Source organism: Peromyscus maniculatus, chromosome 5 (assembly GCF_049852395.1).
Source record: "Peromyscus maniculatus bairdii isolate BWxNUB_F1_BW_parent chromosome 5, HU_Pman_BW_mat_3.1, whole genome shotgun sequence".
In the NCBI taxonomy this organism is placed as follows: domain Eukaryota; kingdom Metazoa; phylum Chordata; class Mammalia; order Rodentia; family Cricetidae; genus Peromyscus; species Peromyscus maniculatus.
In genome coordinates this window covers 54,160,110-54,172,196 of record NC_134856.1, presented here as the reverse complement: position 1 = coordinate 54,172,196, position 12,087 = coordinate 54,160,110, and the positions used below count along the sequence as shown (strand labels likewise).

At 48.0% G+C, this 12,087-nt stretch overlaps 1 pseudogene; it reads right to left on the bottom strand.

Moving 5' to 3' along the window:
• Positions 1–10,940: 10,940 nt before the first annotated feature.
• Positions 10,941–11,646, bottom strand: LOC102922724 (proteasome subunit beta type-6 pseudogene; annotated as a pseudogene).
• Between the last annotated feature and the right edge of the window lie 441 nt (positions 11,647–12,087).

The window sequence follows — 12,087 nt, the reverse complement described above, 5'->3', positions numbered from 1 at the left end:
ACGGAATCCTCTTGGAGGCATGTCTTCCCTGGCTGCCAATAGGGCAAATGAACGCATCATGCCATTCAGAAGATTTTCCTATGGCAGTTGCTCTCCCCGACTGCGACCCTGGGATTTTCCAAAGAGGCAGTTCTCTGCCTGGCTCGTGGCATCGGGCAGTGCCTCACCAGAAACTTCACCCATGGGACCTCTCCCCAGTGCAGGAAATGTCCCCTTTAACACCCCTAATTCTATACGGCTTCAATCTTGCTGTAACAGTGAACACTACACAGATTCTACATAGAAAAAAAAAAAAAACCTGAAAACTCAATCTCCCTAACAGCCATGCTTTCCGGGTGTCATGTGGGTCAGCCTTATGACTGCACTAAGATGCACTGAGCTGTGCCCTCCAGATGGGAAAATGCCATGGCAGATGGACTGTCAATCAGGGTGAGTTCTAACCAGCCGTTGTAGGTCTGGGATGGAAAACATATATGCAAGATCGTGGTTCATTTTCAGTGACTGTGTGTCTTCAAAAACTTAAGACTGGGCCAGACATGCGTGTCTGTAATCCCAGCACTTGGGAGGAAGAGGCAGTAGGGTCAGGAGTTAAAGGTTATCCTCAGCCACAATAGGGAGCCTAAGGCTAGCCTAGGCTACATGAGACCATGTCTCAAAAAAACAGAGAGAGAGAGAGAGAGAGAGAGAGAGAGAGAGAGAGAGAGAGAGAGAGAGAGAGAGAGAGAGAGAGAGAGAGAGAGAAAATTACAGCGGTGCATCAAACTGAAATCGAACCTTGCTTTCCCATCTCCAAAGCTACCGAACTACATACAGTCTTCACCCAAGGCTTCCCACTTCTCTATTCTGGTTTTTACTTGAAGAAATTTAAGAATTATGTCATCTGAAAACACTGAGGTCACTGTACCCTCACCCCGCAGACACTATCAGCAAAAGACAAAGACGGAAAAGGAGAAAAGCTCACGCAAGGCCTGTGAGACAGACAGGTGGCCACACAGCTCTGAGGAGGTGACTGGAAGCTGAGACCTGAGAGGGGAGAGAAGTAGGCTGTGGGAGCTGAGGGGCCAGCCCCTCCGGCACCATGAGCCCCCATGGGTGAAAGTGGGCTATAAAGCCCCTGTCTGCTGTGACCCAGCGGTGGCGTCCAGTGTCTCAGCAGAAGTGGCGAGTGTGGAGGCAGGGGTGTCAGACTTGAGACGGGTTCACACAAAACCACCCAGAGGAGCTTTGAAACGTCATCCCCAGCAGCGAGGGATTTTCCTCCCACCAAAGCAGACTTGTGTAAGGGACATGCTGCTATAAGAGAGATGGGAAAGGTCATGTGGTGGTTGGTGGTATCAGCTTAACAGCATCTAGAATTACCTGGGAGCTGCCTCTAGTCATGTTCATGGGGGTCATAGGTTTTGTTTATTTTGGGGGGGGGATCTTTCATTTTATTAAGACAGGGTCTCTATATAGAGACCTGGCTATTTTGGAACTTGTTACGTAGACCAAGCTAGCCTCGAACTCAGAGATCAGTTTGCGTCTGCCTCCTGAGTGCTGGGATTAAGGTATGCCCCACCATGCCTGGCTTTGTGGGCATTATCTTGATTGCATCAACTGAGGTGGGAAAACTGTCCTCCTGTGAGTGGGGTTTTTCCTGACTGGGGTCCTGGATCCTATAAATGGAGGAGGCCAGCTAAGGAGCAACATGCATTCATTCCTCTTTGCTTCCTGACTATGATGTAATGTGGACAACTGCTTCAAGCCCCTGCTGTTGTGACCCCCCTGTCTGTCCATGATGGACTGTTCCTTGAACTGTGAGCTGAATAAAGCATTTCTCCCGTAAGATGCTTCTGTTGGGTACTATATAAGAGCAACGGAAAAGTCACTAAGACAGATGGCAAACCAGTCCTGCCAGGGGTTGGCTGATACATAATCCTGAGAGTCAAAAAGACGCCTGTCAGTCCTTGCTGTAATCTAATCCTGAAGCTTTGGGGGGAAGGGTTCATCATCTTTCTATTTGCAGTTTTCGGTTTGTAAGTGTGTAAACAAGTTATGGCAGAAGAAGGCATGTGTGGGGACGAGGAGAAGCCTCAGGAGACAAAATGTTACAAGTGTGAGGACCAGAGTTCACGTCTCCAGACCCACATAAATGCCATATGGGCACGGTAGCCTGTAATTCGAGCATTCTGAGGAGGAAGATGGGAGATTCCCTGAGCAAACTGGCGAGCAAGACTAGCTGTATTGGAGAGTTTGGGGTTCCAATTGAGAGACCTTGCCTCTCTATATAAGGTGCAGAGTTATTGAGGGAAACACAAATATCAGTCTTAGACCGCTGTGTTCATGCACATGCACAGGTACACACATGCACATATATATACACACGTGCACACATACCACACAGAGACACATGCAAAAAGTAGAAAAAAGTATGAAACGATACCCGTTTTTGACAATAAAGGTTAGGAATTTTCTAGCGAGTTCATAAGGTTCCCTCAGTCCTCATGGCTCTCAAGCCAACGTCACATGTGCAGAGAAAGGCTTTCAGGGAGGCACATCCTGCCAGATCTGACAGGTGGGGAGCCCACCCCAAGACATGACTCTACAGAGTGGTTGAGGGAAACACTGACATCAGTCTTAGGCCTCTGTGTTCACACCACACACACACACACACACACACACACACACACACACACACACACACACACCCCTGACCAAGACAAAGATGACAAACACACAACAGGAAGTAATCAGGAAGCAAACAAGCCCTCCTGACCTCATCACTGAGCTGCCTTCCTGGGCACCAAATCTTCCTGCCTTGCCAATATGGCAGCCTCCAGCCTCACGGTGCAGTGCGGCTGGTGCCAGCCGAGAGGTGCCGCAAGGTGCCAGCCGGTACAGTGGACTTCAGAGACTAAATATGAGCAGAATGAATGTAGAACGGGGTGTGAGGACAATATCGGGCTGTGAGGTGGGTTCACCCTACTGATTGCCAGGGTTGATTCGACTGATCTGGCTGGCTAGGAGGGTTCCTGCTTCCCCCCTCACCACGGCTCCATGCATGTCCCTCTTGAAACGGTGTGCTTGGTGGAGGAGGAAGACCTTCCCCGAGAGAGGAGGACAGATCTTCCATCATGGGGCATGGAGAGAGCTGTGCTCCCCTGCTGAAATCTTCAAACAATCTCTCCAGGGTGTAAACTAACAAACAAATTTATGTTAATCATAGTGGAGACTTGCGGGGGGCAGGAGGGGGTTCTGATACTAAAGTGGGTTTTACCCTTTTGTTTTCGCTTTTTAGCAATGGCTTTTGGGAAATGTGTATTTCTGGAAAGCTATGTAGATATTAGTCAGCGCACGAATCTGGGCAGCCACCCTGTGCAGTAGACGCTGCCGTGTGCTGAGGGTGAGAAAACGGAGAGCGTACAGTCACCCAGAAACCGAGGGGCCTCAGAGTCCAGCACTGCGTCCTTGGATGCCTAGGGTTCGCGCCCCAGCAACAGCGCCGCACTGCCCACTTGGGTGTCTACAGTCTGCAGAGCCAGTAGCTAAAGGGGGAGACCTCGGTGTTGGAGAAGGGGACTTAACCCGGCACACAGCGAAACCTTCATCCCCACTGTGACTTACCCCAGGCCCCACCCCTCCCAAGTCAGGAAACCAGACCTTTCCAATGGGTGACAGCCTGGACGGAGAGGGTGGGAACTCTGCCCTCTCCCTGGAGTACAACTGTACTAAGTGACTCCGCTGTGCTCTCCAAAGGGATGCTAGAAGACAGTGAAGGGGTTGGGCTGTGTGAGCGTCTTTGTGTGAGCCTGCACACATGATTAGGCAGTGAAGCAGAAAGCATGCAGGGTGTCTTTACCTCAGCTTTCCAGCATCCCTACAAACGCCTCCATGGAGACCTTGGTAAAGCCAGACCCTCAAGGGCACAAGGGCCCTTCGTCCAGCATGGCTGCCAAGAAAGGCAGCAGGATGACAGTCCCTACCCTGAAAGACACACGACATCCTCAGCACTAGGAGACACTGAGGGAAGTCATGACTTCTCAGGAAGTGGCTTGTCACAAGTGGGGCACAGCCCTCCTGGTCACTGTCCCCAAGAAGCCTGGTCACTGTCCCCAAGCAGCTGAGTTCACATATGTCCAGTGTGCCACTCTGCGCTACATGTAAGTTCCTTACCTTCATTTTTCCTTGTTTGTTTTTCTGAGACAAGACCTTGATTTGTAGACCAGGCTAGCCCATCCTCTCCCAGCTGAGCATTGAGACTGCCAGCATGTTACCATACCTGACTGCACTGTTTCTTAGAAAAACATTCATCCATTTGTCATATAATCAAGGTGGTTTTCTGTGTCACATTTACCTTGAACAAAGTTGTCACTTGCCAGCTTAATCACCAAGGGTACGATGACCAGCTGAGCATGCCACCTTCCACAGGCCTCCTTAAATGGTTCTTGGGGTGCAGGTCCCAGAGGCTGGGGTGCACTGGTAGGGTATGTCCAGCCTCATGTTTTTCGATCCACTCTGTGTTTGCCTTGAGTAGCAACATGTGGCTTCTCTTCATTACTTCTCAAAACTCTTGCTTCAAAGATGCTGACTTGGCAGGCGCTTGAGCAGGGAGCTGGGCTCCTCTTGCTGATCCCAAGCCAGGCTGAGCATGACCTGGAGATGGGCTTCCTCTGAGTCACACGAACAAGGGTGACTGTGGGTCACTTATGTTGGGAAGACATCATGCCACGTGACATTAGCCAAGCAGAAGAGCAAATGCTGGCTGGCTGGGGTGCAATGCAGTTGATGGGGTGCTCGCCTAGCACACACGATGTCCTGGGTTTGATCCCCAGCACTACGTAAACGAGGCACAGTGATGCATGCCCGGAACCCCAGCACAGCAGACTGGGAGCAGGAGGATTAAAAGACCAAGTCATCATCCTCCACTTAGGGAGTTAGATCACCTGGGCTACAAGACCTTGTTTAGAAAAAGAAAGAAAGAAGAGAAAACTGAACACTATACCATTGCAATGATTCACATACTGGGGACCGTGAGGGTAGGGGGAGGGGGCTGTGAGGGCTGTGGGAGCTGTGAGAACTGGCTGGGGTGGGAAGGCTGGGGGTACTATGAGGGCTGTGAGGGCTGCGGGGATATTATTTAATGGGGACAGTTTCAGTTAAGTATGATAAAGGGTCCTGGGACATGAGGTGGCACTGGCATAGCAATGTGAGTGTGTGGAACAAGTGCCACAGAACTGAACTAAAACTGGCTGAGATCACACAGCTAGCTACCTTAGGCCTATGTTACCAGAAAATTAAAAGCATTTCAGCTACAGAGGGAAATAGATGGTCTATGATATTTAAATGGCAGGCATTAACATCACTGTCCTGAAACACTGAGTCAGCAGCCACCGGGGACCGCAGGACAGGAAAGCAAAACTACTATTTCCTGGAACTTGTGAAAAGCGTCGATAAATTTAGATGTGAAAGTATTTCCTCTCTGTTAGAGAATGGAAGGACAGCACCATCTGTCAAAAGCTCGGAGGACGGAGAGACGAGCAAGGTCAGGTCCCACGCGGCCCTGTACACTCCCCCCATCCCCTGATCTTCGCCACTCATTATTTTAGGGTAGCTCCCTAGTGAAATTGGTTTTACTTTTTATAAAGATAAACTATTCATGTAAGGAACTTCCCCGATGTATAAAGACATACGGAAGCAGAGAATATCTTTCTAGAGAGTCAACTGTCCAGTAAAAATCCTCTGATGATGGTTTTCCAACTCCCTTGCTGTGCTAATGGATGGAGACAGGTAGAGTAGACAGGGTGATGGGGGAGAATGAGAGAAAGAATGTGAGAGAGAGATGGGAAGAAAGGAAGAGAGATGATAGATGATAAATAGATAAATGATAATTGATAGATAAATGGATGGATAGATAGATAGATAGATAGATAGATAGATAGATAGATAGATAGATAGATAGATAGATAGATAGATAGATAACAGATAGATAGATAACAGATAGATAGACAGACAGATAATATACTAAAATTTATTGCATTAAAAAAATCAGATTACATTTGCCTATTGGCCTGGTGAATGACCATGCTCTGTTCTATGTACATAACTGTCCCAAAGACTGTTCACTGTCCCACTGTGTAAATAAACCAGAATTCATTGACCAGTCAGTCCCCTAATATCAGACAGTGTCGCTCTTTCTGGTTTTCCCTACAGTAAGTAACATTCCAATCATCCTTGTCGTGTGACTTCACAAAAGTGTCCAGGTGCTTCCTGCCATCAAGCCCCAGCTCCAGAGTCTGTGTCACCTCGTGGGCATGCTCTGTGTGTGTCACCATGTGCACATGCTCTGTCTGGAGACAGCTGTCCTCTCAACATCTATGCCTCTCCAAGATTCCGAAGGATGGCGGAAGCTGCCCCTCCCCCCTGGTGAAGTCATGCAGATGTGGGGCCTTTGGGAGGGGATTAGGTCATGGAGAGCAGCACCCTATGCCCAGAATCCTATGAAAGGGGGCTGAGGGGACACTGGGGCTTCTTCACCCATGAGAGGACACACCAAAGACACTTATTTTGGAAGCAAACAATGACAGGATTGGCTGGGGTGACGTTTTCGCGGTCTGTGACTATACCGAAAAAACATGGACCACCCTTTAAACTGGAGTGTGAACTGATACTTAAAAAGGAACGCTAGAGTGACTGCAGGAAATCCGGCAAAGTTAGACTTCGGGACAAAGGAAAAGGCTGAGGACAAAGGAGCTAAAGGATGATGGTTCAGGGCAAGCTCACTGGGAAGCTGTAACAACCATAAACACGTACACACCTAACAATAGTGCTTCGAAATATATACACACCGGGAGGAGGGAAGTGGGCCAACTCTAAAACTGCGCTTGGGGAGGTCACTGCTTCTCGCTCCTTAACTGATAAAGAAACAGACACAAAGTCATGGATGTCTTAGTTGCTTTTCTGTGGCTGTGATAAGACACCATGACCAAGGCAACTTATAAAAGGAAGTGTTGGATTGGACTTAGGGTTCCATAGGGTTACAGTCCCTAATATGTCAGGTCAAAGACATGGCAGCAGGAACAGCTGAGAGTTCACATCTCAACCACAGACAAGAGGCAGAGAACACACTGGGGATGGTCTCAGGCTTTGGAAACCTCAAACGCCACCCCCTCCAACAAGGCCACACTTCCTAATCCTTCATGAACAGTTCCAACAACTGGGGGCCGAGGATTCAAACATTTGAGCCTATGGAGGCTGTTCACATTCACACCAGCACAGAAGACCTGAACAATGCTAGCAACTTGCCCCAACTAACATGTGCAGAATATTCCACCCAACACAGGCAATTGCTTTTCAAATTTATACGGATTTTTCTCAAGACAGACCTTATCTTGAGTCACATGGTTAAGTTTTAAAACATTTAAAAATAACTCCAGGCCTGGGACCCCACTACTCTGGAGGTAGAGGCAGGAGGATCAAGGGTTCAAGGTCACCCTCAGCTACATAGCAAAGTTGAGGCTAGCCTGAGCTACACGGGACCCGTCTCACACAAACAAATGAACAAAAGAAATACTGAAATCATATGGTATATGTCCTCTAAGCGTAAGTTATGGGATTAAGTTACAATCAATGACAAAAGGGTATTTAGAAAATCCCCTAAATATTTGGAAATGAAGCAACATACTTCTCAATAATCCCTGAGCCAAAAAGTCAGTCACAGGGGAAACTATGAAATGTTTTGAGTGGAATGAAAATGAAAACATAACTTATAAAAATGTGTGGGCCTCGAGGAAGCCGGTGCTGACAGGGAAGTGGCAGCATTAAAGGCTTGTGTTGGGAAGGAGACTGGTTTCAAAAAAACGCCTAAACTTACCCTTCCGAAACTAGAGAAAAGCACAAACCAAACCCAGGGGGAGAGAGGCAAGGGGGACTAGGACCTAAACAGGCAAAACTGGAAACAGAAAAATCCATGGCACCAAAGGGATGGTTTTCTATTTTCTGTTTGTGCTGCTTGAGGTTAAACAGAGTGCTAGGTATGCTAGGAAGGGCTACCACGGGGCCACAGCTCCAGGCCCCGAGAGCCCATTCTTTCCAATAAATCAAGCCTGGTGTGTGGCACATGCCTGTAAGCCCAGCACTCTGGAGGCAGAAGCAGGTGGATCCCTATGAGTCTGAGGCCAGCCTGATCTACATAGTGACTTCCAGGCCCGCCAGGAGAAGGTACATCAAGAGACGCTGTCTCAAAAGAAAAAAGAAAAAAAAAAAAGGAAAGAAAACTTTAAAATGTATGACCAGATTGAGGAGAAAGAAAAGAAATAGGTTAGAAATCACCAAAATGAGAGCTGTCATAAATGCCCCAGAGGCAGTAGACAGGAATTTACCAACAAGTCTGTGGTGCACTTAACAACTTCAATGAAACTGAGCTATTTCTGTTGTTGTTTTGTTTGGTTTTGTTTTACAAGACAAGGTTTCTCTGAGTAGCCCTGTCTGGAAATTGAGTTGTTTCTGTACACAGACTAGCACAACCCAAGATGAAGTAGATGGCCTAAGTAGTCTTGTTTCTATTAAGAAATCCAATAAATCTAATTTTCTTTTTTAAATCTTCCAGAAAGGAAATCCCAGGGGTCTAGAGGTAGTTCAGGGTTTAAGAGCACTGGCTGCTGCTCTACCAGAGGATCTAGGTCAGGTTCCCAGCACCCCAAGACAGCTCACAACTGTAACTCCAGCTCCTGGGGGATCAGATGCCCTCTTCTGGCCTCTGTGGGAACACACACACACACACACACACACACACACACACACACACACACGCAAATAAACATTTTTTTTTAATCTCTAAAAATTAAAGGAAGGGGCTGGAGAGATGGCTCAAAGGTTAAGAGCACTGGCTGCTCTTCCAGAGGTCCCAAGTTCAATTCCTAGCAACAACATAGTGGCTCACAACCATCTGTAATGAGATCTGGTGCCCTCTTCTAGCCTGCAGGGATACATGGGGGGCGGGGGGGAGACACTGTATACATAATAAATAAATCTTTAAAAATAAATAAATAAAAATAAAAGGAAACCTCAGACCCAAATATGTCTTATTTAAAAATTCTACCAAACAAATTAATCCTTCGTAATCTCTTCCAAGAAAATGAGAGGAGGGAGCATGTTCCAAGCCACTCGGAAACCTCACTGTGTGCCTCAGCTTTCCGTCACTGTGACATAATGCCTGTGACAGACACTTTAGAGAAAGATTTGAGTTCGTTCATGGTGGCAGAGGTTTCAGCCTAAGGCCACGTAGCTACTCCTTGTGGTAGGGCCGGAGGTCGTGGCCATGGGTGTGGTGTGGGAAGCTGCTCATCCCATGGCCAGCAGGAAGCAGTGAGAAGGATAAGAGGCCACGGACAGGACACTCCCTTTAAAGACCTTCTAGGCCCCCATCTAGCTATGAATTCGCCAATGGGTTAAACCATTAACGAGGCTGGTGTCCTCCTGATCCAGTCACGCTTGACAGCGTTCCTAGCTGGAGACCAAACCTTCAGCACATGAGCCTTCGGGAACATTTCATACCACCACAACACTCATGAACATGGACACCATAGTCCTCAAAATTCCAGAGGCAACAGCAGCTCGGGGCCGACAGCAGGTGACACCAGGTGGCACCGAGTACTGGGAGGAGCCATCGAGTCAAATTAGAAAATCTTCAGCCAGACGACTGGAAACCCAGCTCTGAGGAAGGTAGAGGAACAGGCATTCAAGGGCATCCTCGGCTACATAGACAGTTTGAGGCAAACCTGGCCTACATGACCCTGTTTCAAAAAAGAAAAAAGGAAAGAAAGAAGGAAGGAAGGAAGGAAGGAAGGGAGGGAGGGAGGGAGGGAGGGAGGGAGGGAGGGAGGGAGGGAGGGAGGGAGGGAGGGAGGAAGGAAGGAAGGAAACAGGGCTTGGTCAGTACAAGGCATGAGGACCTGAGTTCTTTCTCCAGATCCCTGGTAAAAGGCTACAGCGTGACCCCAGTACTTGGGAGGCAGGGGGATCCCAGTGACTCACTGGCCAGCCAGTATCATCAAATCAGTGACTTCCAGGTTCAGTGAGAGGTCTTGTTTCAAAAAATAAAGGTGGAGCCGGGTGTGGTGGCACATGTCTTTAACCTCACTCAGCATTTGGGAGGTAGAGGCAGATGGATCTCTGTGAGTTCGAGGACAGCCTTGTCTACACAGTGAGTTCCAGGACAGGCAGAGTTACCTGGTGAGACTGTGTCTCAAAAAGAAGGTGGTGAGCAACTGGAGACTCCCGATGTCAACCTCTGACCTCTACACTCATGTGCACATACATGTGAGTGTGTACACACAGAAATGAAAGGCAGCTGTGGGGATTCAGCCCTGCAATCCGATAGGCTAAGACAGAAGGCTTACCATGGGTTTGAGGCCAGCATAGGCTACAAAGTAAGGTCTAAGCTAGCCTAGACTACATAGTAAAACTCAGGAGAGAGAGAGAAACTCAGATAGGATGATTATAGGGTCAGTGCTAGCCTGGGCTACACGGAGATACTTGTCTCAAAACCCCAAAGAGAAGAAAAGGAATTTAAGAGAGATGAGAGAGGGAAACATACATTGTCTCTGTAGATACAGAAAACACATTAGACTAACTCTAACAACCACCCATCATTATAAATGCATTCTCAGCAAACCAAGGACATAAAAAGATTTCTTTTTTTTTAAATTTTCATATGTATTTGAGTTTTGTTTGCATGTATGTGTGAGGGTGTTGGATCCCCTGGAACTGGAATTACAGGTAGGTATGGACTGCCATGTGGGTGCTGGGAATTGAACCTGGGTCCTCTGGAAGAGCACCCAGTGCTCTTAACCACTGAGTCACCTCCCCAGCCCCATAAGGAGACTTTTTTTTTCTTTCACAAACTGTTTATTAACTTTTGCACCAGTATGAATATCTTTTATTACACCCTAGAATACTAGGATTCAGGGAGGTGGTGAGGTGGCAGTGGTGAATTTGGGTATCTGGTCTCCCAAAATACCTGCCGCTCTACCCCCGATTCTTGAATGGTTGCCAAGTGAGTCATCCCTCCACTGGAGCTATCCTGTTCCATGACCAAAGCAAGAGCAGTGAATTGCAGACATTCATCCTTGATCATGCCTTCCCGACAGGCAGCATCAACCTAGCCATGGACATATGAGCTCCGGGAGCCTCCAATGGCAAAGGATTGCCTTACCATCACCTGCCCATGGGAACTGAGTACATCAGCCCTCCTTCTTGAGGGTCCCAGTCCGCAATGATGATTCCTGCCATCAGATCTTCTTTGTATTGGTAACATCTCCTTAAAGAGACTGGTAGCTGTGTGTACTAGTGGAGGTCCATTCAGTTCAATACTGTGGAAACCAAGCTGGTAAGTGACAGCCTCAGCTACCGCTTGGGTATCAGCTGTGGAACCTGAGTGGCAGCAGAAGATATGATCATGGTTAGGGTCAGCTTGTCAGTCACTCAATTGACGATGTAGGACCCAGTGGTTGTCCTGGAGTCTGCTCCTAGAACCATGCCCCCATCAAATTGCATAGCCATGATCGCGGTCCCTGTGGAGACTTCCTGGTTTTCCCATTCTGGGGTGAGAGCCTCCAGCCCAAGAGCCAGTGTGGATCCCCCTCCATGGACAGCTGAGGTGGCTGCCATCTTCTTCTACTGCTGCCACAAAGCAGCCCATAAGGAGACTTCTTACCAGAAAAGGGTGTTTACTCAAAACCTACAGCTTAGTGCTGAAAGACCAAACGCTTTTGCCCTGTGTTCAACACTGAGGCAAGGATATCTCCCTTGTCTGAGAGATCTGAAGACATATGTGCACCCCAAAACCTGTGTACAAAGCTTATGGCAGCTTTACCAAAGAACCAGCAAAAGTCAGAAACAACCCAATGTTCCTCAGTAGGTGGAAAGATAAAGAAATTAGTATTGTGTACGAAGGAGCACAACTCAGTGATGAAAAGGAACAGATCACTGACATGTCAGCATGGGTAAACACGGAACACGTTAAATCCCGAAAGACTCCTTCTGTGGGATCCCTCTTCTCTGATATTTGTGTGTGTGTGTGTGTGTGTGTGTGTGTGTGTGTGTGTGTGT